The 26,211-nt window shown below is 41.4% G+C and overlaps 1 protein-coding gene across 2 annotated transcripts in view; it reads left to right on the top strand.

Annotated features, from left to right (window-relative positions):
- Positions 1-26,211, top strand: part of l1cama (L1 cell adhesion molecule, paralog a) — a 50,816-nt gene that overhangs the window by 3,618 nt on the left and 20,987 nt on the right. For both annotated transcript variants that reach the window (XM_077513006.1, XM_077513005.1), the window contains exon 2: positions 3,601-3,654. The gene's annotated coding sequence lies outside the window, so the exon portion shown is untranslated. The remainder of the gene's footprint in view (positions 1-3,600; positions 3,655-26,211) is intronic.

Here is a 26,211-nt window from a genome sequence, read left to right as displayed (position 1 = left end):
CGCTGACCTAAAGTATTTAATTATTCAGCTCAGTCCTGTATGCTTGACACTGCTTAAGTTCACATTGTGGATTTGCCTCTGGCAACATTCAACGCGACCACAATTTTCTCACACGTCCTCCCTGGGCTGACTGCTGTTAGACGCAAAGGAGAGACTAGCAAACACAGAGGTTACGATGTACAGACTCAAGTGTCAAAAATGACACCTTTTCAGCCTCTTTCCCGGATGATATACAATTGGCCCGCCCTCTCGTTGTCGTCTTTGTGATGCCGCACACATAAACCGCGCACCTTCAGCAGGCTGTCAACTCGCATCCCTCCCTTCTGCCGTTTGCTTCCGACGCCACAGATGAGGGTCGACCCGCAGGGTGTCAAGTTGGGGTTGGGGTGGTGGGGGGGGATTGTGTGTCGACGTCCTGTCAGGAGGGTTTGCAGCAGGATACATTGCGGTGATTTAAGGGAGCGCCGGGTCAGGTGGATTGACAGGCCGGCCGCCTCGCAAAGATTGTATATGAGCTGTGAGGAGGAGGGAAGGAGGCCTGCAAATGAGGAGAATTAAATTCGCAGTGAGGGAAGCGAAGCAGAGCTAAAGATGGAAAGGATTGATTGAAAAGTGAGTGCGGTGCAAGGATTTACAGCGTGATAAAAGCCGTTGCGTATCAGAAAGGAGTTTTACAGAGCATCCATAACTCGGAACCACCTTTTCCACCCCCACGCGGCCTCGCCCCCAACCAGAAACCAGTACACGCCCAAAAATTTGGCATACAGTGGTGCCTTAAAATATGAGTGGCCCAATGGAGTCTTTAAATGTTTGTTCGCTTTGATTTGTGGGCAAAAAAAAAGTTGGTAAAAACACATGATCATGAAACAACATAAATTACATGTAAATTCCAAACAACCACATAACCTTGCTTTAGCTTAATGCTAACATCCATCCATCCATCCATCCATCCATCCATCCATCCATCCATCCATCCATCCATCCATTTTCTTGACCGCTTATTCCTCACAAGGGTCGCGGGGGGCGCTGAAGCCCATCTCAGCTGGCTCTGGGCAGTAGGCGGGGGACTGTTGAAATTGCAAACCTCACAGCAAATATTTCTTGACCCCAGTCAAGAAAATAATCACTGCAAAAGTAATAATAATAATTGTAAAGAAATAAATTGCATCCGAGGAAAGTCTTTTGACCTCAATGAATTTTTTTTAGTTCTTTGTCCCAAGCCAGCAATAAAGATCAGCTTTAGACCGATGACCCATCACTCGGCCTCATTTCAGCCACCATTTAATGATGAACTATTTTTTTTTTTGTATTTAAGTTTTTTTTTATTTTATTTATGTTATTTTTTTTGTGGCTTTATCTTCAAATTATTAACATTTTTTTGCAGTTCTTCGTACATCTTAATCCTTTGGCTTTACGCACTTTGCCTGTCTGGAATAAGAACAAGAAAAAAAATATTACCAAAAACTACAACACTTAATGTGAATGAACTAAAATAACTAATAAGTCCTCACAAAAAAAACAAAAAAAAACTTTAAAATACATTTCAATGAGGGATTAAAATTTTTTATAAAATATAAATTAAAATGAAAGCACAAGAATAAAACATGCATCAAATGAAAAAAGCTTAGACATGAAACCCCATGCGTGACCTTTTTGATGGCATGTTTTATTTTTGTCTCTGTGACAGAAGTTTCTTTGTCTCAGTCGCAGAAAAATCCCCTGCAGCGTGTCTTCATCTGCAGCGCAATGAAAGGAAGCGTTGTAATCGTCATCACTGAGGAGAATTATCCATAAATTGAACGTCTGTTTGCTGTGTTGCCTGACAGCCTCCGTAATCATCTGTTGATGGCCGAGATCCTTCTGTGAGCCATCTTCATCTTTCCGTGGAGCAGCGGCAATTGCTCTCTTTTAGTTTCAAGCAACAATTGGGAACATTTGTTCAACAAAGGCCATAAAACATCAACAACTCCATGTACTGTATGTCTATATGTCTGTATTGTACTGCCCCCATGCTGTGCACACCTGAAAGAGCAGCACAAAGTCCAGTGAATTGAAGCAAAAATGGTTAAATTCTATTCAATTATGTTATTACCTTGTTTCTCTTTTTTATAAAGTGAAATATGAGTGAGTGCTATTTATTTTTATAAAAAACAAATTAAAAGGGGAGAGGCTGAAACAGATTAATAGCATTTCCATTCATTTCAATGGGGAAAGTTGATTTGAGATTCTGCACATTGACTGTTTTGTGGTTGAGGGCTATATAAATCAACTTAACTGGACTTTTTTTTTTTTTTTTAATACTTAGTTCTAAACCACTCTCTATATCATGGCTAACCGAGAAAGCTTTGTCAATGTTTGACCAATAAACTGTTTATTAGTGTAGTTGACCTGTGTCTCCGGGTTTAATAGTGATGGCTGAAGCACGATGATAGTTGTTCTCTTACTCCTGTTCTTCTAATGTCCCTCCTTATGATCCTTGCTTGAGATGTAGTCCCTGCAATCTGCATTATAGCATGCTGGTGGGTTGCCAGCTTGGTGCACTCAAAAAATATGTTAATAAAATATTTTTTGGCAGATATCCAAATAAAAACATGGCAAGACTTGTCAATTCATGTAATTGAAGAATATCCCGTGTAAGTTTGTGTAATAAGAGCATACAGAAAAAAATACTCAAAATTTTTGTCCAGTGCTAACAAGTGAAATGAGGGCCACTTGTCAACAGTTATTATTGCTTTTCTATTGGTAGTTTGCTACGTCTTGATTTTGTTCTTTCGTTAGTGCATATTTGTAAACAACGGTGAGGGAATGCCACTTGCAACTTTGATTACTTTGCTCAAACTGTTCATTAATGGGATGCGGTAGCGTTGGTTTTCTGACATATTGATTTGTTGCTGAGAGGTCAGATGCATTTTTAATGAGACTTGGGAGGGATGGAGTGGGCATGGGGGAGATGTCAGCACTGTTGCTGGGCTTGAAGCGTCATTACGCTGTTCATATAGAAGATTCCCAATGAAGCGTGTTTCAACGTTTTCAAATTAATCACCTCAGCGGTAAGAATCAGAAGCTTTATTTGCCAAGTATGGAAAAAAATACAAGGAATTTTTCTCCTGTAATATGAGTCCCTCTAGTATTATAGCAACGAGCAACTTTAACATAAAGAACGTTTTAGGACCTAACACAATAGGCGCAAGAAGTCATTGACAGTGATGTATATTAGAAAAAAAATAAAAAATGGATTTCTCCATACTCAATGAAATCCTACAGAATTACACATATCAGTAAGAAGTACGAAAGAGTGCTCAACAATTTGAAGTTACATACAGTAATAAATATATACAAATACAGGTAAATTAACATTATGCAACCATTGCAAGGATAAAGTGATAAAATTACAATAATAAAAAAAAACACGACTAAAAAACCCCACAAAACTGTGTAAAGTACATTGAAAAGTACATTTCCTTTCAGGGATAGAATATATGTCGCTTAATTTTGTCATTCACATTCAGATTTTATTCTCGTATGGCATTCCAACTTAATTTTGTGACATTACAAATTTGTTCTTGTAACTTGATGTCTGTTTTTCTTTTTTTTCCCCAGTGTGGGCCACATTCTGCTTTGTAGAGAGGTGCAGCGGTGCTCCAACACTTGGAGGTAAAGTACTTTTGTTGACCTCACATATTTGTGTATATACAGTTAAGTATATCTTTTTACATCGGCACATACTTTATCTTTCTACTCACTTGACTTCACTACAAGCAGCAATTTGGCTGATGGCAGTGACCAATTCTTCTTCATAAAAAAAAATGAATAAAAAACAATTACATATTGTCTATTTCAAAATAACCGCATAGTTTGTCTTGAAAAACGCTTGTTTAGCTTAATGCTAACAAACAATGGAAAACACCAGTCGTACCCTTTTTGCTGCATGTGTACTGTAAATTGCAATTCACGGGCGTGCTTGTTTACTTTCAGTGTTTACATGATTTAAGCGCATTGATTTTGTTGTCTTCCCTCGTCTCGATAACGGCTTGACATTTCGATAAACGAGGCGCGACACACATTAGCCAACGTGGCGTCCTCAAGAACGCGTTCCGTGTTGCGCTGCGTCAGACCTCATGCATTCATTAGGCTTGGATTACACACAGTGGGAGGAGATCAGGGTTTGAGTGGGTTGTAATCCCCACACACGGGCCTAATTTAATCTCACCTCCCGTGCTATCCGTTTACACACTACACCCACTGCATGCTGGGCGCTACCACATTACAGGCATGGAGACAAAGATTTTGGAGCAGCAGGATTTGGCTGCATATAAAGAAAATGTCAAAATGCAAAGAAATGGCAGGATGGATGAACTGCCTCAGGGGAAGATTAAAAGTAAAAGGTTGATTTGATGTCATATGTACGCTTAATGACAACACAAAAGCAATAATGCTCGCTTTTGATTCAATTGATTGTGAAGCATATACAATAACTGTATATTTTTCTGATAGATGTTATGTATATTTATTTAAAAAGCAGCTCAGTATTAAAGCTAAAAGTGAAGGATTTATCATTTTTGGATGGCCAGGGGTACTTTGTCCCACTAGAAAACATCCGCCCCTGTACTGAACAGTAACTGAATCACATCTGCACATTCACAAGCAAAACAAGAGCTGGAAAACTGATTTATTGTTCTTCCTCGCCTTTTCTTTTGCTTTGCCAGCTGCTTGAATACAATGTGCCTGGGAAAAAAAGGGCATTGTTTTTAAATTGTTCTATCCCCATCATTTCCTTTTATCTTTCATTGTAATATTTGTTCTTTCATCTTGTATGTTTATTCTCGGTATACGTGGAGGCATACTAGTGAAGTAAAAATCTCATTGCTCGGTGCTACTTGATTTTACCGTGTGGCAAAAAAACAGTTAGAATCTTGTAGAAACTTACAGTTACAGTACAGTTATGCTTTAAAATACGAGTTTGATTCTTTTACTGCCGCACATTATCAAAAACACTGTGCCAGCCGATTTCGAGCATTTTAACTCATCTTTCAGGGCAAACAGAATATTGTGTTCTTTTACTCATTATGCGAGGTGGATACGACATGAAAGATCGCATCCCTTTCTTTCATTAGAAAAAAAAAAGTATTTTTCTACTTTATTCCGTTCTTTAGTAATCTTCATTTGAGTGACAATGAATGAAAATTGAAACGCTAAGGAGAAAACGAGCTTTTTGTGAAAAGATAAATTTTCTCCACAACAGTGACTTTGACACTATTATTTTTTTGTTTAGTGACGCTCTGTGAATTTAGTTTAATGTGACAAACGCTTTGATCATTCATTTCATCAGATTACGTCATGTTTGGTTGTAATTCCATACACCTGCAGCCCATTGAAAAGAGATACAATATTGCCATCGGCTGGCCATAGTTAATGGGTGTTTTTGGTTTCACAACTCATTGATCTGGCAGCACTGCAATTTTGCACTGGCCATTGATTAAAAAGAAAATAACGTAGTTGACGTCATTTAACGTTTATGGCGGCATACATTGTGATTTTACTAATCGTTATTAAGCGGTTTTGGCGGTTAAAGGGTTGATCTCTCCATGACCGTGGCTATATCAAATATTTCCCTATTCAAATGAAGGTTAATGTCTTGAAACAGTTCTAGCCTCCCCCAAAAAACACAAATGTGTTTTCAATAAGAAAAATAACACTCTCAATTATCGCACTTCATATATGTCATTACTGTATTTAATAATTATTTGAATGTAAAGAATTAAATGTATTTTTGGCATGTTTTGCTTCAAATTAATGGACATTGTGCTGCTCCTTCTGGTGTGCGAATCTTGGCCACCTGGGGGCAGTATAATGCAGACATCGAGGCACATGGCTTGAAGAAGTGTTTCACAACTGACAGTTAGCTGCTGTAATATATAAATAATTTATTACATCAAATCTGCATGTTGTTTTTCTGCGCTTTTTGGAATGAGCAATTGGCACGACGTGGAGGCCCATGCCGAGCCCGAGCTGCATCATTACCAGCTATATTTAGTAGCCACGCTTGAGAAATCTGTGTTTTGGATCCAGACGCACTTGTGCCTCTCTGTAAGGTGACGCTCGCTAATCATTTGATCTGTGGCGAGAAGGGGACTGATTGACGCTGCAGGCGCAGATAAAGCAGACCGGGGCGGGGGTGCATGCAGCCTCCTTGTTAATACGAGCAAAAGATGAAAGGTGGCGTCCCCAAGAGGAAACACCGGATCAACAAGAGGGTGAAAGAGATTTATTCAGGCGCACATGTCATGTTGGGTTGGTGGATGGGTGGGGGTTAGTGGGGGGCAAGACAAAGAGAAGCACATTGAAAAGATGGCTTCCATGAGGCCTTGACACTTGTTTGGGGCGTGGCGCATCCCATTAAATGTCAGCATAACATTTTGACAGCAACGGGGAATAAAGATGCTAATTTCTTCTCCATACTTTTCTTGGCCTTGTTTTCAAAATGGAAAAAATAAAACTACCGGTAAGTAAATATTTGTGGACCTAACGTAAAGTAATATTTCTATGGAAGAGATGCACACTTCAGTCCTGGAATACATCATTGCATTTAAATCATATTATGCACCTCCCCATCAAACCTGACAGTCCAGACAGTCTTGTGTTTTATTTATGCTTCTGTCCATTGGGGGACAACAAGCCACAAAATATGCAAGTGTAGCTATCGCCTGTCATGCTCGCTCTGCTTATTGGGGCGCCTCCGCCCGCCTTTGGGCCTCGTCTGCCTCCACAGTTGTCACAATAGTGCTGTCCCCATTTTTACTTCTAATAAAAGACATTATTGAGGTGTTGGTTGGCATGCAGCCCAGTGTTTTTTTTTGTTTGGCTGCCGTCTTGGTGTCCTACATAGGAAGCAGCGTCGGAAACGATTGACGTTATCGGGATTCAAGTCTTGGGACATGCACAGTCGGGAGTGGCCACAATGTATCCGGTCCGCTCTCGATTTCATGACAAACCAAACCAAAGCTCCCTAAAGAGGAGACAGAACGGGTTTTTCAAGGTTAGGTGACTGCTGATGATTTGATAGGGATTGGCAAATAAAAATCAAGCACCTGTCTGAAAGGGTCTTGCAGATTCAGTGAGCTGAGGGACAGCTACAGTTCAAGGATTTCAATTTCCCCCTCACAAATTACATTTATGAAAATAAATTAACTCCAAAATGTTTTTTTTTTTAAATAAAAAGCAATGTTTTACTTCTTTTCGATGTGAGGTCAATCTAGTTATGTGCATTTAGCTTGTGTAAACAAATTGCTTTTACGTTGTGATCATGATTAAGTATAATGCCTTTGAACAGATTTTTTTTTTAAGTTGTGCAGTTGTTCATGGGGGCTAAAAAAGTTTGGAAAAGCCTGTCCTGGCTATATAGATTGTTATTCCACCTGCTGTCCCAATACAGGTTTGGTTAATCTCACATGGGATTTGTTGACATACTATTGAAGCATTCCCCTGCTGTATCTGTTCCGGGCGTCTGGGTCGGCTCGCCGACCGGTGTCCGCTCGGGTGGCTTGGGGGTGGCCTTGGTGCTGCCGCGGCCTGGGGATTCCGGGGGGGTGGCGCGGTTGACGGCTTCTTTCTTTGGTGGTGGTCCTTATGCATGCCAGATCCATCGCGCCAGCATCTACTGAAACTCAAACAGAAGTTGCCTCTCCCTCCCACAGCCCCTTGAATCAGTTGGTGCTGGTGTCTGTGGTTCTCACTTTGCTTTATCTATCCTTCCCTCCTTCCTCTCTTTAGTTTTTCCTCTGGTCACTTGAGATCTCAATTTATTGGAAGTTTGAGGTTTCTGGGGTTGGCATAAGACTCTGGTTTTGTAACCACGCAGGAGGGGTTTGGTTGGTGCTGGATTTCACTTTGATGGATTGGATGTACTGGCTTCTATGGATCTCACTCTATCTCATCGATCCTTCCCTCCTTCCTCTCTTTAGTTTTTCCTCTGGTCTCTTGAGATCTCGCTAATTTTCTGGAATTTAGAGGCTTCCGGGGTTGGCGTAAGACTTTGATTTTGTAACCATGGGGAAGGCAGGAAGTGTTTGGTCGGTGCTGGATTTCACTTTGATTTATCTTTCTTTTCTCTTTATTTTTTCTGACCTTTTCTCTGGTCTCCTGACCATTTGAACCTCACGACTCTGGCAAGATTCTGAAGTACCTGGTTAAGGCGAGGCGTAATGGGATATTTATAAGGTTTTAGGTGAATTAATGAGAATAAATTTATACGTATTTGCACGCACGCACGCAAATGCACGCACACATACCCCCCCAAAAAAAAAAAAAAAAGAGCAATGATGATAAGACGTTGAATCGGTAAGACTACCGAATGAACAATTCTGAGCTCTTAAAAAAAAAAAACACAAAAAAAAAACAAAGCCAAGGCAGCTTGTGGCCAACTGCTGTGTGCATACTGTAGTCTTGGCCTGCCAGACCTTATTGGCGAGCGATTCTCTGAAAACCTCATCAAGTGTCTGTTTGGCCTCAGGAAAAGGTCAACATCGGATCCCTTGTGGCCTTTTCCTCTCTAGTTTGGGACAGTGAGTACACGGCTTTCCACATCCGCATCTCGCAAGTGATGTAATCATGTTGGAGACCCCATGCAGAGCTGTAGTCAACAGGTTCTTGTTTTTCTCGTATTGCCTTTATCATATTAATAAGTAGTCTGTATTAAAATGAAATATAGTCTAAATGTCAGTTGAGATTAGATGATGCACACACAGAAGCAATTTGTATGTACATTCTATTTGATATTGGCGAGAAATTGCCGCACGTTCCGGAAAATGTCATGTCCTTGATCTCTTTGCCACTGGGTGGGGGTCTTGGGCGAAGGATTTGCAGACACAGGGGTCTGCAGTCGAGACGGGGGTCTGTGCGTCTCAGATAACACTGCAGCCTTTCATGGAAAACACGACCTCGCTTCCTCCTTCCACTAGATCTCAGCTGCGGACTCGATTGGTAATAATTGGATTCATTTAAAGACGACAAGTAGGTTCCTGATGATAATGATAACAGATGCGATGGGAGTTAGTAAGCCACTTAAGGGTTCGGGGCTGCAGATTCCCCTGGACAGCTTCTCTTGATTGCAAGATGGAACTGGACAGGAAGGCCACATTTAATTACAAAGTGCAAGGAGGAATGTGATCTATAAGCTTCTGTCAGGAAGATCGGTTAAGGTAAAACAGTTCAGCTGGAGGGGAGAAATAAAGGCCCTGTTTAGACGGAAGCAAAGCCGGTTTAGTTCCTCAAACAAATCTTGTACAGACAGAACCACCTCAAGACATGTGAGTGTCCAAAAGAAGATGCTGAGGACGTTTAATGGCTGTAATATCTATGCCAGGTCTGGAGTGGCGCTGTCGCGCTGCCATAGGGAGTTAACGGAAAGCGTAGAAGAAGAATCAGCGAAGAAGACGGACCACTGATCTAAATAGCCGGTTTTGAAGCCTTGAGGCTGCCATATAACTCCTCCCAAGAAACTTTTCTCGTTATACGATCCTATACATTTACACTATCGAAATTAGAGAACATTTGAGACAGTACTTAGTAACAGGGGTCTACCAACTGAGCGATTCAAAGTAGTCTGCTTGCGAGATTGGAGGACTAAGATGGCTGCTCAGATCAGTGAGACGAACACAGGAGAGGTAACAATGCCGGGTGATTCAAGTACAACATCATCGCGCAAAACATTTTGCTGTAAAAACATAAACAAGCTAAAGAGGTTGTGCAAGACGACGACGACACGGCTATCCGCCATTATTGTTGACAGCTGGCGGTTTGTGTGGAGTCACGCGAGAATTACATCATCACTGGACGAGTGTCCTGCTTACATCGGTTTCAAGCACCGAAACCGCGCCGCCATGTGGAAGAACTGCTCAAACGGTAAGAAACGGGCTTTCATGTGAACGAGGCCAAAGTTTCACACTGTTTTTAAGTGCAAGGCAATCAGTGGAGAACATATTTGTGATTTTTTTTGGGGGGGGGGGAAACTCCTTTATTGACGGAATACAAAAAAAAAAAAGACATTGCTCCCAAATTACTGAGACTAGCAAACTCAGTCAAGAATAGCACCGAACTTCAGCTCTTTTTGTTGGGAGACACGACGGAGAACAAAAGTGGAAAATAAAAAGGAACACGTTGTGGGAAAATCGACTCACAGGAAGTAGCGCGTCTTTCAAGAACGGGGGAGATCTGCCTCAGAGAGAGAGAGAGAGAGATGGACGGGGGAGGGGAGAGAGATATTTAGCAGCAGGAATCAGGAGGTTGTCATGGTGACAGCAGGGTGAGGCAAGGGAGCGTACATATTGACACCTTGCATGGCACTTTTACAGATTTTCACACCATGTCTGCATGCATCTGTGGACAGCGCGCAGCCCCCACTCCCGAGTTCACACCCCCAAACCCAAAAGTAGACAAAAGTGTCCAAAGAATTTCATCCAGCGTTTGTGTCATCATAGTTTTAGCCACGTTTAACAGAGTTGCTGCTTCTGTTTTGGTTGGGGGCTACTTCCTATTTTTGTTCCATTGCCTTGATTGGATAATCATCGGCTGTTTTTTGTCATCTGGGGATGACTCCCTGAGTGAAGCCACTGACTGGTCAAGGACAACAAGAGTTTTTTGTTGTTTGTTTTTAACATAATATCAATCAAACTCACTTTTGCTTATACTTGTATTACATTTACTAATGTTACAATTGGACTTAAAATGTTGCTAACTCCTTCCTTGTAACTCCATATAATTAGAATATAGTACTATATCCATCCATCCATTTTCTTAAGTGCTTATCCCTCGCAAGGGTTGTGGGGTGTGCTGGAGCCTATCTCAGCTGGCTTTGGGCAGTAGGCAAGGTACACCCTGAACTGATTGCCAGCCAATCACAGGGCACACGGAGACGAACAGCCATCCACACTCACAAGCACACCTAGGTACAATTTGGAGCGCCCAATTAACCTGCCATGCATGTCTTTGGAATGTGGGAGGAGACCGGAGTACCCGGAGAAGACCCACGCGGGCACGGGGAGAGCATGCCCGACCAGGAAGGCCGGAACCTGGACTCGAACCAGAGTCCTCAGTACTGGGAGGCGGACATGCTAACCAATCATCCACTGTGCCACCCATATAGTACTATGATGCAGCATTAATAATAATTAGAACGATTTTACTACACATTCCTATACATATACAGTATTATACGGTGTTTTTTCAAGTTGTCATTGTAAGTTTCAACTTGCAAGTTGTATATAAAGAATGCTAAACCAAAACAAAAATTGTGTATAATTTACATTGTATGAAACTGTTTATATCCATTTGTAAACATAATAATAGGCTGCTATTGTGCACTGAAATTTGTTTTGATAGTGTGTTCGACCCGTGTCACCAAGCTACCTTTGATGTAACACGAATAGGTAATATGAATGAACAGGCACGCATGCACACCCTCCCCCTCAATACAAACCTGTCAGCGGCTTATTTGAATGACAGGCAAATCTCGTCAAACCGACTTTTTATGCAAAGTCAATTAGCCAAACAATCAGCAGTCTGCCGCTATGGGAAATAAGCAACACTCCTCGCTTTAAGAGGATTAAATGTTGACATCATCAGATGTTGAGATTTACACCGTATGAGCTCATTTGATGCTGTTGCAACAAATGAGCATCTGATGCAACAGCAAGCTTTTTTTTTTGGGGGGGGGGGGGGGGGGGTGCTTTTTATGTGAAAGAAGTGAAGGTTATGCATTTGGATAAAAGTATTGGGACACGTGTTATTATGGCCACAACAAATGAATGGGGAAGAAAATGTTGACAAAATCCCCCTACTGAAGGAGCCCTCAGAAGCTGTACACTCATTGTCCACTATTACTGTAGATGCAAATAGTACAAAATTCACTGAGTAATCAACACCTCCTTAAAATGTTTAGAATTGCCTATATTAATTGTCAACTATAAATAGACCAAAAAACTATTATCCCCAAAACACTTAAATATCATTATAAATTCCTCTTACAAATTGCCCTTCAAAATAAAAGGCTTTCAGATTATCTGATTTAGAAAAAAATGCAACGGTAGTGCATTGTGTTTGCATTGGGTTATAATAGTTTGGGATTTGGGGTTTTGACTTTTATTAAATACATTTTAAAAAAAAACATCAAATAACATAAATACATTTAAAAAGAACCTTCATAGTTCATATAACAAAGATGAAAACAAAGGCTATATTCGCTATCGTTATAGTTAGTTTTATAAACGTAAAATGTATTTTTGTTTATTTACTTACTTTTGTTAATGTTTTTTTTTCAGTTTATGCTTTAGGTATTTAATTACAGTATTTTGTTATTGTTCATTAATTATAATAACCTTGGTTTACATGATGCAAAAACTCCAAGCTCAACTCATCCCAGTATAACGTACAAAAATAGTCTCTCTGTTGAGATGTGTACTTTCTTGACGCCAATTACTACTTTCCTATTAGCTGGCTATTGGGAAAGTTTTGGTGACATATTAGGTGGTTACTGAAAAAAAAAAGTTTCGCAAAAATATGTGAATAGGTTAGTTTTTCAGTGAATAGCTGACTGTTGACTGATTGAATTTGCTGCATTAAAGTCAGGAAGTGTATTATTATTATTATTATTATTATTTTCTACAGGGTCCCTAATCAGGCAGCATCCCAATTTAACTGTCACTGTTGTCGGACAAGAAGGCCTGGTTGTCTTTTATCTCAACTCATTCAAGCATGCCTTTCTGGACTTTGTGTTTTGCACAGGGAATCTAAATCCCCCAAACTAGCCCAACAACATTTCTTGTGAAGTTTAAAACTAAAACTAATGAAAGGAAGCACATTTCAAAATAACCCGGCTTTGTAAATGATATGCAGTTTACTTTGCTGTTGTTTTTGTAGCCACGTTGCCTGCACTCTCTTTCCACTCTCTGGATGCTTATTAGCAAAAAGGCACAGCTACTGTCTTCTGTTATGTTTCATTAGGTCAGGTGCACTTAAGGGGAATTGCTGCGTTTGCAACTTTGGACTAAGTTAATGGGATTGCCTACAGTCCAGTCTGACTCGGTTCATCATTTGTCAAGAAGTGGGGGTGTTGGAGGCAGGACCCAAATGCAGGGGGCAACAAAAACAGGGCATGGCATGGAACACAGGGACAACAACAGGCACAATGACTCCACAAGAACCGAACGGAAAACAGGTGACTAAATACACACAGGCTAATTGACAATGACTAGACACAGCTGGGCAAGACACAAGTGGCAAGGGAAGCTGATTGGTGGATACACTGGGAAGGGAAGAAACACTCAGGTGGACGTGGTTTGACATAACGGGACAAGGGAAGAGACAAGGAACACATGACAAACAACCAAAAACACCAAAAGCAAACAAAATCCCACCCCCCACAAAACCAAAACATGACATAACCCCCCCCTCAAGGGACGGCTTCCAGATGTCCCACCAACATAAAAAGTCCAAAAACAAGGGCGGGCGGAAGGGGGCACGGAGGTGGGAACACGGCCCACCCCTCCGTCCCAGACAAAAGGCAGTTCAGGAGGGCGTCCATGACGCCAGACGAGAGTCCCGTTCAGGAGGGCGTCCTCGACGCCCAACGAGAGGTGAAGGCAGCCGCAGGGCTTGCGTCGCCGGCACCTTGGGCGGCGCCTGGCGAGGTTCCGGGGCCTTGGGCGATGCCTGGCGAGGTTCCGGGACTTTGGGCGGCGCCTGGCGAGGTTCCGGAACTTTGGGCGGCGCCTGGCGAGGTTCCGGAGCTTTGGGCGGCGCCTGGCGAGGTTCCGGAACTTTGGGCGGCGCCTGGCGAGGTTCCGGAACTTTGGGCGGCGCCTGGCGAGGCTCCGGGTCTTTGGGCGGCGCCTGGCGAGGCTCCGGGTCTTTGGGCTGCAGCAGGCGAGGTTCAGGGGCGAGAGGCTGCAGCAGGCGAGGTTCAGGGGCGAGAGGCTGCAGGAAGGGTAAGTGACCTGGGGTGAGATGAGAGTTAGTACTTTCAAAATAAACCGGGAACCTGACTGTGAAAATAAAAGCATGACCCACCACTCTGGTGGCGGCGTGACAGTACCCCCCTCCCCCTCAACGGCCGGCTCTCGACGGCCCAGGAATCTCCGGATGTTCATCATAAAAATCGTAGATGAGGGAGGGGTCTACAATGAATCGGGCGGGCACCCACTGCCTTTCTTCAGGCCCGTAACCCTCCCAGTCAACAAGGTATTGGTGTCCCCGGCCCCGCTTTCGGACGTCCAATAATTTTCTGACCTTATAGACTGGGCCCCCCTCCACCATTTCCGGAGGGGGCGGCGCAGGCTCGGGCGGGACCAGGGAACTGTCCTGAACAGGCTTGACCTGGCTCACGTGGAAGGATAAGTGACCTGGGGTGAGATGAGAGTTAGTACTTTCAAAATAAACCGGGAACCTGACTGTGAAAATAAAAGCATGAGTGGCGGCGTGACATCATTTAGCGAATGCAAATCAGCGCAGCAGCATCATCACCTGCACATCTACCCGTATTTGCTTGCGTGATCGCAAACTCTCTTGTTGTTGCATTTGTTTCTCTTTTAGTTCCACTCAGTTTCCCTTTGATGAACTAAACTTGGTGTTGTTTATGCTGCACGTGCCTTCTTTCCTCATCTCCACGTGACTTTCATGTGTCCTCAACCAGCCTCCTAGTGTGAAGCTATAAAAACGGTTCCTGGAACTGTTTGGCCACTGGGACCGATCCATGCAAATGTGCTGGAAACTAGCATGATGTGTGACCTTGCACTGCCAGCAGCTCATTTGCCTGAAGTGCTGCATTGAGTCTCAAAAGACAAACGTTCCCAGATAGGACAAATTGTTGGCATTTTGAACTCAATGGTTGGATGAGTGACCTGATACTTCTGGTCATCTGCTGCTACTGTTTCTCATAGTGTACTCAACGCAAATGTGTGTCTGATAATATTAGACTTGATTAGATAAACTTGTCAATACTATGATATTTTAATTTGAACTTTAACTAGGGAAGAAAGTCATATCTTACCACGTGAATTTTGTATTTCACAACACTTTATTCTGCAAAAAAAAATAGAATGTGCCTTTTGTTCTTGAAATAAATGGGACTTTATTCCAATAAGAGTACCCAATTTATCTATTCATAGATTTATGTGATGATCATATCAGAGCTTTTCTTTGGCCCAAAGCTAAGTTAGGGAGGAGTAGTTGAGTTACAATGTTAATTTTATTAGTCTGCCAGGACTGACTGGACTGGCACAAATAATCGGCTCTGGCATTTTGATTTAGGCCCGCTGGCCCAGCCTGATTCCCGACCACCCTTGGCTACCACATAGCTCTACCACTCACGTTTATTGGTTCTGTATGCTCTCTATATTGTTAATGGATTAATGAGCTGCTCCTTCTAAGTTGTGGGTCGATCGCTCGGGGTAAAATGGAGGAAAATAATAACTGAATAGTACCACATCGGCCCCAAAAGTCACCGGCCCACCGGGCAACTGCCATGTATGGCAGATGGCCAGTCCAGCCCTGGCCAGGTCCCACATGTAGGTAGGACCAAAAATGCCCAAATAATAAAAGTGAAAATAAAAAAAGATGTAAAAATATAATTCAAAAATTAAATAAAAAAAATAAATTTAAATGGAAATAAATACATAGACTCAAAAATAAAAATAAATGTGGAATTAAGTACACAAATAAATATATAAATAGGTTTAAATGTCTATTTGTCTAAATGTCTACATAATCAATAAATAAAAATGCTCTGTTCTCATATTATTTATTTCATGCTGTCAGAATGTAATGTGTGTCTTGGGTTGGACTCCGCCGTTGCAAACTGCCTTTCAATGGTAGAGTGAGCAGGTCGGTGAACAAAAGAAGTCTCACCCGCTTGCATGGAGTGCTCCAGCCATGGACGACTATCTTGTCCACTGTCACCACAATTTGCGACCTGAGTTGCTCGACAACTTCTCACGAGTCCGATGTAGACTGACATGTCGATCAACCAATAGGCAACTAGTTCAACCCAAGACACACTTAGGATTTCATGACTCATTTCATGCTGACAGCATCTGCAGCATGAAATAACTAAATATGAGAGCAGAGCTTTTTTTTTTTTTTTAATTGATGGACATTTAATTCTATTTATATATTTAGTTTTGTATTTATTTCTAAAAAAAAAATTTACATTTATTTTTTTAATCTCATTCTTTATTTTTGTATTTATTTTTATTTTTTAAATTTATTTATTTTTATTTATTTACTTATATTTTTTATATTTCTTGTTGGTTTTATTTCCTTTTATATGATTTTTTGTGTTTAATTTTTGAATCCTATTTTTTATATCCATTTCATAACTCATTTCATGCTGACAGCATCTGCAGCATGAAATAAATAAATATAATAATAGTGTTTTTATTTATTGATGGACATTTAATTCTATTTATATATTTAATTCTGTATTGATTTTTTGAATCGTGTTCTTTATTTTTGTATTAATTTATACTTTTTAATTAATTAATTTATTTTTATTTATTTACTTATATTTTTTATATTTCTTGTTGATTTTATTTCCTTTTATATGATTTTTTTGTGTTTAGTTTTTTAATCGTATTTTTTATATCCATTTCTATTTTCACTTTTTTAAATTTGTTTATTTGTTTATTACCCGCAACCCTTGTGAGGAATAAGCGGTCAAGAAAATGGATGGATGGATGGATTTGTTTATTATTTTTGGCATTTTTGGTCCTCCAGAGGTATGCACTAAAAAAATGAAAAAATAAAAAACTCATTTTGTGGCCCCCAAATTGCAGCTCACACAGCCTAATTTGAGAACAGCTGCTATAATGGACTCATCAAACACGTTACCTGTTGTGTTGGCGGCCATAGGTCACATCCACACTCCTCCCACCTTGTCAGGGTATTTGCCGTGCGGCTCGTCCTTGCATGTCACATGGGCTGTCCTCCAGCGCTATATGGGCTACTTATCACACGGCTCCAGGGACCACTCCCTCCTCTTCCTGTCTGGCTGCAGCATGACCGACTGCAAAAGCACCTGCACAGCTGTGCCCCTCCCCCACCCTCTCTCTTGATTCAACCTCGTGCGTGTACTGCCCTTCACAGCATCATATATTTTATATAGTTTTTCGTGCCTCGGCCCACGGCCATGTTGTTGACGTTGTCCGTCAACCAAACCGATGGATCCAGTTTCAAGACGACGCTCATGTAACGTCGGCTTCTTTGAGTTTGGCTCCACATTCCTGCAGTAGCGCAAACGAAACGCAAAGCTTTGCACCGACTCGTGTGGAGCACATGTGGCCCCAAAGGTATTCAAATAAGACATAAGCCAAGTGATGAGACACAAAGGAAGGCAGAAATTGTCAGAAACAGCAGGAGACTTGAGAAGGTGACTCCTGGTAGCTCCTCCTCGTCGTTTCATAAAGTCATCATTGCCCCACAACAGGCCGCTTAAACCGGCCGGCCACATTTTAAAGCTTCACGTCCTCATCTTTGCATGTCCCTGCTGTGAATAATAATATGAGGATGTGCTCAATGAAGGGGTGGGGGTGTGTGCATTTGTCCCCATCTTATTGCATGACACCAAGGGTGTGTCATGTTATTAGCATTGTGCCACAGGCGCACAATCTGAGTGGCGCTGATGCTAATGAAGCAAATGATGGCCACACGCGGGCGTGAGGTCAAGAATGTCTCTCATGCTTGAGCATGGAATCATGTGTACACCAGGGTTATAATAGGTTTGGATTTTCAATTAGAATTTTTATTTCGTTTTGGTCTAATTCAATTAGTTTTCATTAGCTTTTAGAGCAGTTTTAAGTATTTAATTTAAAAAATGCTTTGTTTTAGTGTTTTATTTTTTAATATATGGAATATTTTGCTTCCGTGAAGCACGCTGAGTTGACGCATATATAAAATGTGCCATATAAATAAAGCTGCCTTGCCTATTTGTCAGGTGCAAAATAAAACATGGTCATTAAGTATTTGTGTAATAAACGACAGTTCTCATACAACTGTTTTGACCTTTTATTCTTCTGTACAGCAATACAAAAGTAAATACTGCATCTAAAATGTATTCTGAAAGCTTATGTATAATAATAGACAAACACAAAAGCCAAGAATATTTTCATTATAACTAACTTTAGTTAGTTTTATGAATATTAGATGTATATTCAGTTAGTTTCCATTTTAAAAAGCATTTTTATTTTATTTTATTTTATTAACAAATATGATTTTTCAATTTTAGTCTTCGTTTTGCATCAGCATTTCATCCAAATCTTACTGTAGTATTGACTGACAAATGCATTGTCATCAGTATCTTCTAAAGTTGGTAATAATAATCATAATAATAATAATAATAATTATAATAATAATTCATTACATTTGGAAGCACCGTTCAAGACCTTCAAGGATGCTGTACAACAGTTAAAAACTAAATTTAAAACAAAAATTCTACCGATGGTCTTGATGCAGTATGTTGTGCGTTTCTAAATTGCTCAATGTCTTAAAAGCGTGTTTATGACATGCTTTCATCCAAATACCATAAACATGAAGAATTATAGTAATGTATTTGAAAGGAGCGTGTTTTGAAGGGGTGTTTTGAAGGGGAGCCACTGCCCACCCTGACCCCCACAGTGAGTCAGTGTATGGCTTTCATTGCCATGGCGATTGGGGGAGGAGCAAGGGTTTTGCATGTGACAGTTAAAAAGTCAATTATCCATAATATCCTCCTTATAACAGCCATCAATCTAGTTTCTATAGTTTATACTTAATGGGGGTCACAGATGACATCTTTATTGGAATTGCTTGCAAACAATTTTGTGCTTGTTTATTGAGTGTGACCGCTAGATAAGCCACCATAGTGGTAAAAATGTTTTATTATGCTGGTGTGCTTTTATTTTCAAAGGCCTGACAGGATGTGCTCTATGCTGATGTTGTTTCCCGAGCGTTGCTAAGCAAATTGGGAGTCTTTCTGCTTACATTGTGGAATACGCCTTGCTCTCTGTTGAACCCTTTTTTTTTTTTTGCGCAACTAACGAAATGCTTCGGATGAACGCGCCGGGCGATGCTCACTCAACGAGAAACAAAGACAGACTGAGCACGAGAACACGGCATGGAGCATCAATTACGGGAATTGAATGGCTCGGTCTAAAACTGAGGTTCCACTGAGCAATTTAACACAGCTAACAAAAGCAATGAAATCATGATCAAGAGCTAACTAACTGGAGGTCGATTTTTAAAATCAATCTACACAGCCACAGTGGGCCATAGTGAGGAGCAGCTAACAAACACAAGCAGAACTGGGAAGAGAGGCTGGAAGCAGAGATTAGCAGACACATGTGCTGATCTTCACTGATACACCCGACAAACACGCCTTCCGTATGATCCACGCTTACATAAGAGTGACACCCCACAGCTTGTATTTGTCACTGATCCCATTACCAGATCTCTCCTGTTTGCTTCTCAGCATGCTCCGTATTTGTCGTCGTTTTTCTCCCGCTTCGAAATTTTCAAATGTTTTGTAGGTCATCAATTTTCTATGCTGGCGCTGCTTTTTTTTTTTTTTTTTATAAAGTCTCTCCATTCAGCCTCTCGATCTGCATCTTCATGGATGTGTTTATGAGTCCACTCCATTCTATTTCAATTATTCACCTTCTCTTTTATTCCACCGCTCTCTCTTTAGGGAACAAACAGTATATAAATAAATCACATCAGGCATGCTTCTTTTAACAGTTGGATACAATTGTTCATATTCGGGAGTCTTTGGGAAGGCCTCGCTTTTCTTTGCTTGGATGAATCTGAAAACAGTTTCCACTTATACATTTTTGATTAGCTTAAATACTTGCTGCAATGTCTTTATGTTTGGTGTTCCTTGTGTGTATTTAATATGAAGGCCTCTAGCATTTGTACTCGAATGTGTGAGTAAAGCCAGACGATGCTCGCAACAGATGAATGAGCAGGTGAACGTGCGCGCGCATACGTAAGCGTTAGCGCATTCCTGTTAGTGTCCGTGTTTGAATTACTGATTTTGAATGTACAAGAAGGGAGGGAGGGAGGGACGGGTGGAGGGATGCTGCATGGAGACGGTGTTGTCATGGAAACCACAATAGAGCCTGTGTAGGCGTTTGCCCTTGTGACTCCTCTGACAACCTTTGTTTTCTTTCTTCGGTATTTACCGGTAAGCTCAATGAAATGCGTGGGCTTGGGAGGGGTCTTTAGAGACAGTGTCAAGTGAACTCGAGAATGTATGCTCCTCAATTATTTTTTGTTACGACCCCCCCCCCCCCAACTCTTGCTGCAACTATAAATAGTATATTTTGTCTATAACATTGTTGTATGTACACTTATGCAGATGAACTAAAAGTCCTTGCACACTGTATGACAATGAGAGCTATTGCCACCTACTGTAGTGGATGTGCAATTACATTTTGTGCAAGTATGACAAAAAACAAACTGAGAACTATGTAGTACTCAATTGTGGTGGTATAGTTTTAAACTGTTTTCCACCATTTTAGTTTTTCTAATTTTTTATTTTTTATTTTAAAATGTGGCCCAATGCATAAATCAGCCCACTAACATTGTCTCACAAGTTGTCTTGGTTCACATTAGCAGTCATCCAGTGATATGCAGTTATCCAGCTAGCTAGCTAGCTATGCCTGGCTACACCCCAAAAATTATCTTCCTGTCTGATGCGCTAGAGTGCCTCATTGTTGGCCGTGAGTGTGTGTGCATCACACTGAGAAAGGCGGAATAGTGAGCAGAGGGCTATGGGCTGGTGTAGCCACTTTAGAGCGCCTCGTTGTCATGATGTGGACAAGCTGGGATGTATTCCTGCGCCACCAGAGCATTTAAGTGGATATATTTATGTGTCTCAAACATGTAGTTATCTTCAAGATGCTAGACAAAGTAGCAGCCATTTTTCCAGATATCTAGCTCTTGTGCTGATATGCAAATTACAGTGTTGACGAATGTAGCGTGATTCTCGGAAAGCATTAAATCTACATCCTTCTTTCTAGCTGGTAAATTTCCAGTCGCTGTTGACCGTGGATCATTAGCCTTGAAACACAATCTGGTAACCATGAGGGAGTGATTGCATTCCCACTGTGCCATAAACCCGGTTTCTATTAAAGTTGCAGATATTGAATTAATCAGCTGGATTGCATATTGGCCTCACCAGAGTGCTTCTCTCGCAGTTTATTCAATTGACAGAGAGAAAGGGAATGGAAGAAAGCTTTTAGCGTCGGGATGCGAGAGGTGAGAAGAAGAAATCGCTTCAAAAGCAGACAGGAAAATGGATCCTCATTGTTTCTGATCGCTTGCACGGCTTTCTACTTGGTGGAAACGCTTTGATGAAACATTAAAAAGGATCCCGGGGGACATAATCTTCAACATGAAAAATGACTGCAGACAGAAATGAGTGGTGAAACAGCTGAAGCAGGTAGCCGGTGTTATTGTAAGCGATTTGTGGTATTTTTCTGCCAGCGCCACTCACACTCGTCTCACTGCAACAGGCTCATGCATTAAGTATGACCCTGCCAGGGAGAGGGGAGGGGGGAGGAGGTGGCTGGGGTTGAGGGGCGAAAATGGCAGGTATGGATGGACAGAATCCGTCTGGGGCCAAACCAAATGAACGTGGCAAGGGGTGCAGATGAATTATGAATTTGGGTGAAATTGGGGCAAATTGCATTACAGGAAGCGGATTTAAATGAATAATTCAGTCAGCTGCTGATCAGACCCCCACCAGCATCACCTTGTTCCCCATCCAGTGACCCTCATAATAGCTGACTGCGAGGCCCCGGAAAACTCCATTTGTCGACTGAAGAATTTCTTTGTTGACGTCAAAATCAGCCGCTCTTTCCCACGTTGCTCTTGACAGACAGAACCTCGGGGAAGAAGATGAGGGGAGGGCAGACATGTTTTCGTTTACTTTTCTCCATGCCGCATCTTCTCCCTGTACACATCTTCACAGCTTGAGGTGATTAAAATTTTAACAGGAGGCATGACGGCACACTCTTGCCTACACACGTTTGGTTTGACACACACGCACATGGCAATAGATCTCAATAGCAAAGCTTTTCGGAATCGATTTTGATGACTCACTGTGTTACTGGAATGCACACTCATCGCGTCGCCTGCACATAGAACAGCAAGCAGTAGAAATCATGCATGTGCATGTTTAATTGACAACACAAGCTCTTCTGTTTTGATCTTGTGAGGTGCATGCCGCCCTCCTCCTCAGATGAAAGCGCCTTAATTAGCTGGAAACACCTTTGTGACGCCCAACACGTCTACTCAATGCCGATTACAAGCTTTTACAAAATAAAAACAGACGAAATTCCTAATTGATGTAAATGTCCACAAAGGAGCACAGCATTTAAACCTAATAGTGACACTCCTCAACACCCCAGACATGACAAGGAAAAGAAAATGAAATGGTGGTCATGGTCGAACAGCGTGGATGTGTTTCTAAGCAAAGACCGCACCTGCACGAGAAACTGCAATATGCAAAAATACAATAAAGACACACCACAGAGAACCTGGAAAATGTGAATGGTAACAAAAAATCCAAAAGTATGTCAAATCAGGCTCAAGCGATACTGGACCCATTGAGACATTTTCCGCAGGAAAAGGTGAATATTTTGTCCAGAATAAATTCGATAACTTAATTATTATTCATGTACAATTAATACCTTTAAAAACGAATTTTTCCACTTGCTGTCGACTGCAGATGACATCACCTGTGCTGAGGAAGTAGGTCATGACCAATCATGGTTCAGTTTGCTAACCAAACCCAGAAAACAACTGAAATGCATGGGAAATAAATAAATAAATATTAACAAACCCAAAAAAACGTTGATAAACATTAAATATAACATGCATGTCTTATTTCGCGGAGCTTATCATTGAATTAAGGCATTACAGCCGATCACTGATTTTGCATAAAATGCTAATTATCATCCGGTCCCAATCCAACCAATCAGATCGGTTTAAAGTCTCGCTTCAAGTCTTTGTTGGCTGGAATACATCACAGTAGGTCATCACTGGGCTCTTCCTTACTGCTTACAATGAGGCGCTCTATCGCAGCCATGCCAGCAGTCACTGCCAAAAAGGCGCTTTTAACCAGCCACGGACTATCCGAAGGTTAGGCACACAGAACCCTCGCAATTCAGTATGTGTGATTTATATAACTTAGGAATATTACCATGTCCACGTGGTGACCTAGAAGAGAAATAGGGTACAATTACAACAGTTTTTTTTTTTTTTTTGCTAAGGTTGGCAGAAGGGGAGATATTTGGAAAAACATTTTTTTTTTAACTAAATAAATTATGCATCCATTTTAAGTATTGATGCTGCGTTTTGTTTAATTAATATTTAATTAATATAGGGATTTTCTCCCACAGGCGGTGGCGTCCTTTTTTTTCCCCTCTAGAAAACGATTCATCTGCACACCTTGTTGGGACGAGTGTAAACATGCCGTTAGGAAATGTGATGGAAAAAGCAGCCACACCCTCAAAATCTAATCTACACACTGCCGGATCTATAAAACCCCGCCCCCACCCTAACCCCCATGACTGACTGGCTTCTGATGGCACCCTTGACATTCCAGCTGTGATAATAGTGTTTAAAAGCACTCAGGAACATGCTGATGGGTCATCACAGCGGTGGCAGGCATGACCTTTGAACCTGCCCAATGGAGCTGCTAACAGGAGCGGGATTGTGCGGGCGGCTGAGATGAAATGAGGCAGATGTTGCATGTCACTCAGTACATTGCAACAGCTTGTCTCACGTGTGTCTGGGTGCGTGTATTCACCACACCGCTGGATTGGATTGTGTCTATATGTATTTGTACTCTTAACGCACACACGTAATTGTTACGAGACGATTGTTTAGTCACACTGCATGCTTGTACTATTTTTATAGTAATACATTTTTTACTTGCATGGGCTAAAATAAATCCATTTTGAATTTGGATACATTTGTGGCTACACCACAGGATTTGCTTTAAATCTATAATCACTGCCTACTATTAGATTATTAGAGCCCATCAATCTATTTTCTATAGCACTTATCCTCATTTGGGTGGCGAGTGAGTTAAATCCTATCCTAGCTGAGTTTGGGCGAGAAACGGGCTCGGTCTAGACTGGTTGCCAGCCAGTATTTACATGCATACGATGTAAATTAGGAAATAATGTCATTTAGCAACTTTCCTTACTGGGGTTGGCAAGACCCTATAAATCCTGAACAATTAAATATCTGAGAGAAAATTCTGATTCTTTGTAAATAAAGTATTTATTAGTCCTTTTGAAAAAACAAAAAATATTTTTTTGAAAATCAACTTCAACATATGACTTTTGATTTGTCATATTTGATACAGCTGGTCACAATGCTTTAAATTTGTACATTTATAACTGTCAAAAAATATAATAATAAACATAAATATCAAACATATTAGTATTTACAAAAATCAGCAAGAACTTTTGCCACTATGAATGAGTATAGGTGTTTCTCTTTTCTCAATTGGGGCAATTTTGCAAGGTCAACTGGGTGATACTGCCCTCTATTGGATTATCCGTGTAATGCGTGTCTCAGATCATATACATTAGGGTTTTAATGGAGAAAAAAATATTATACTCATGAAATAGAGGGCTCAAAATGACTTGTATTTAATATATGTTTCTGTTTACAGGGTTTTAATGTGCTCTATAAATAAAAGTTGAGTTGTATACTTGTTAGCGTGGTGTCATATAGATGCTAGGTGTGCAGCCTTCAAGCTGCCGCAGGGAAGAAGTGAACAGATGAGAGCACATGGTGATTGGAAGCTTTTCCAATTGCACAAGTGTGTATGTGTGTGTGTACGAGAGGAAGGATGGGATTAGTATCACAGATGTCAGCCTTTGTCATTCCTTCTCCATCCTCTTCGTCGGTTCCACCTCACCCTCTCCTCCTCCACTTTTGCACTTAAGTATCCTGCCGCTCTTTTGTGGCATCCTCCAAGGCAGGCGAGCCACTTCAATGGCTCATTTAACACTAATGCTGCAGATTCAAACTGCCCCATTAAGGCTTCAGCTCTTGTTTGCTCGTCCATTTCACCTAATTTGGGTCCACTGATGTTGACAATTGAGGGAGCCCCGCCTCTGTCTCCGCCGTGTGACACTGAAATCTTCACAGTGATGAACTGTAATTAGCCCACCAGTCAAACCGCCTCCAGTCCTCTCCATCATTTTCCATCCCTCTCTTAAGCGACCTTCCCCCCACTCTCCAAGGTCATGGCGCACTCTCTTGTGGCAGTGCCAACGTGCGGCTCTGTGCTGAGCAGCGCCAGGAACTCCAACAGCGACGAGAGCGCCGACTGCCAAATAAGCGTCCTTGCGCTCTTATCACGGCTTTCTTTTGTCTCTTCCTTTTTGAAGGTGGTAACGATGGCGTGTGCTAACAGCTCCTTGTGTGTGATATGGAGTGTTGCAAACAATCAGCGGGCTGCCCCTCGTGGTGCCACAATGGGGGAGGATACGGCCAGGACCGGCTCCGATGTACAGATGGAGGATGGATTGAATCCTAGCAGGGGTGGTTTGCCACACAGGAAGCCATAAATACAGTCGAGGTCCTCAATAGGTGGATTCTGGACCGGACCCAGGAGAGATTTATGATAAGATTATTTTGACAAGGCTTTTTGGGGAGCTTTACAAATCCTGATCAGCTTTTATGGTCGACACAAGTCACATCACATGGTTTACTCGAGTATCTTTCTGAGTGGAGGGAGCGGGCGAGGTATCAAGCAGTGAGGTGCGAAGTCCAACTCCCACATAATACTTCCGATTTACACCGTTCAAATTTCAACTTTGCTTCAAAAATTCACGCCTTCCGGGGTATATATCATCTGATTCCACATTACTTACAGTACTTGCACAATTTAACGTTAAATATCAACTTTTCCCCATTCATTTTCAATGAGACTGACGTTGAACTTTTTCTAAGTCCCACTTTCCATGCCCACTTCCATACATACAACTGATCAACATTACCAGCTCTCTGATACTGCTCAGTGGTGCACTTGATTAAGTGCATTGTCCAGGAGGTACCGGGTTCGAATCCCACCCCTGACTGTACATTGCATATAGATCCATGGCAATTATGCTTAGTGATATAACTGATTATCATATCAGGAAAAGCATTGCAATTTCACTA

The sequence above is a fragment of the Festucalex cinctus genome, chromosome 2 (genome assembly GCF_051991245.1).
Source record: "Festucalex cinctus isolate MCC-2025b chromosome 2, RoL_Fcin_1.0, whole genome shotgun sequence".
NCBI lineage: Eukaryota > Metazoa > Chordata > Actinopteri > Syngnathiformes > Syngnathidae > Festucalex > Festucalex cinctus.
Note: the sequence above shows the minus strand (reverse complement) of the source record. Positions and strands in the feature narration are given on the sequence as shown.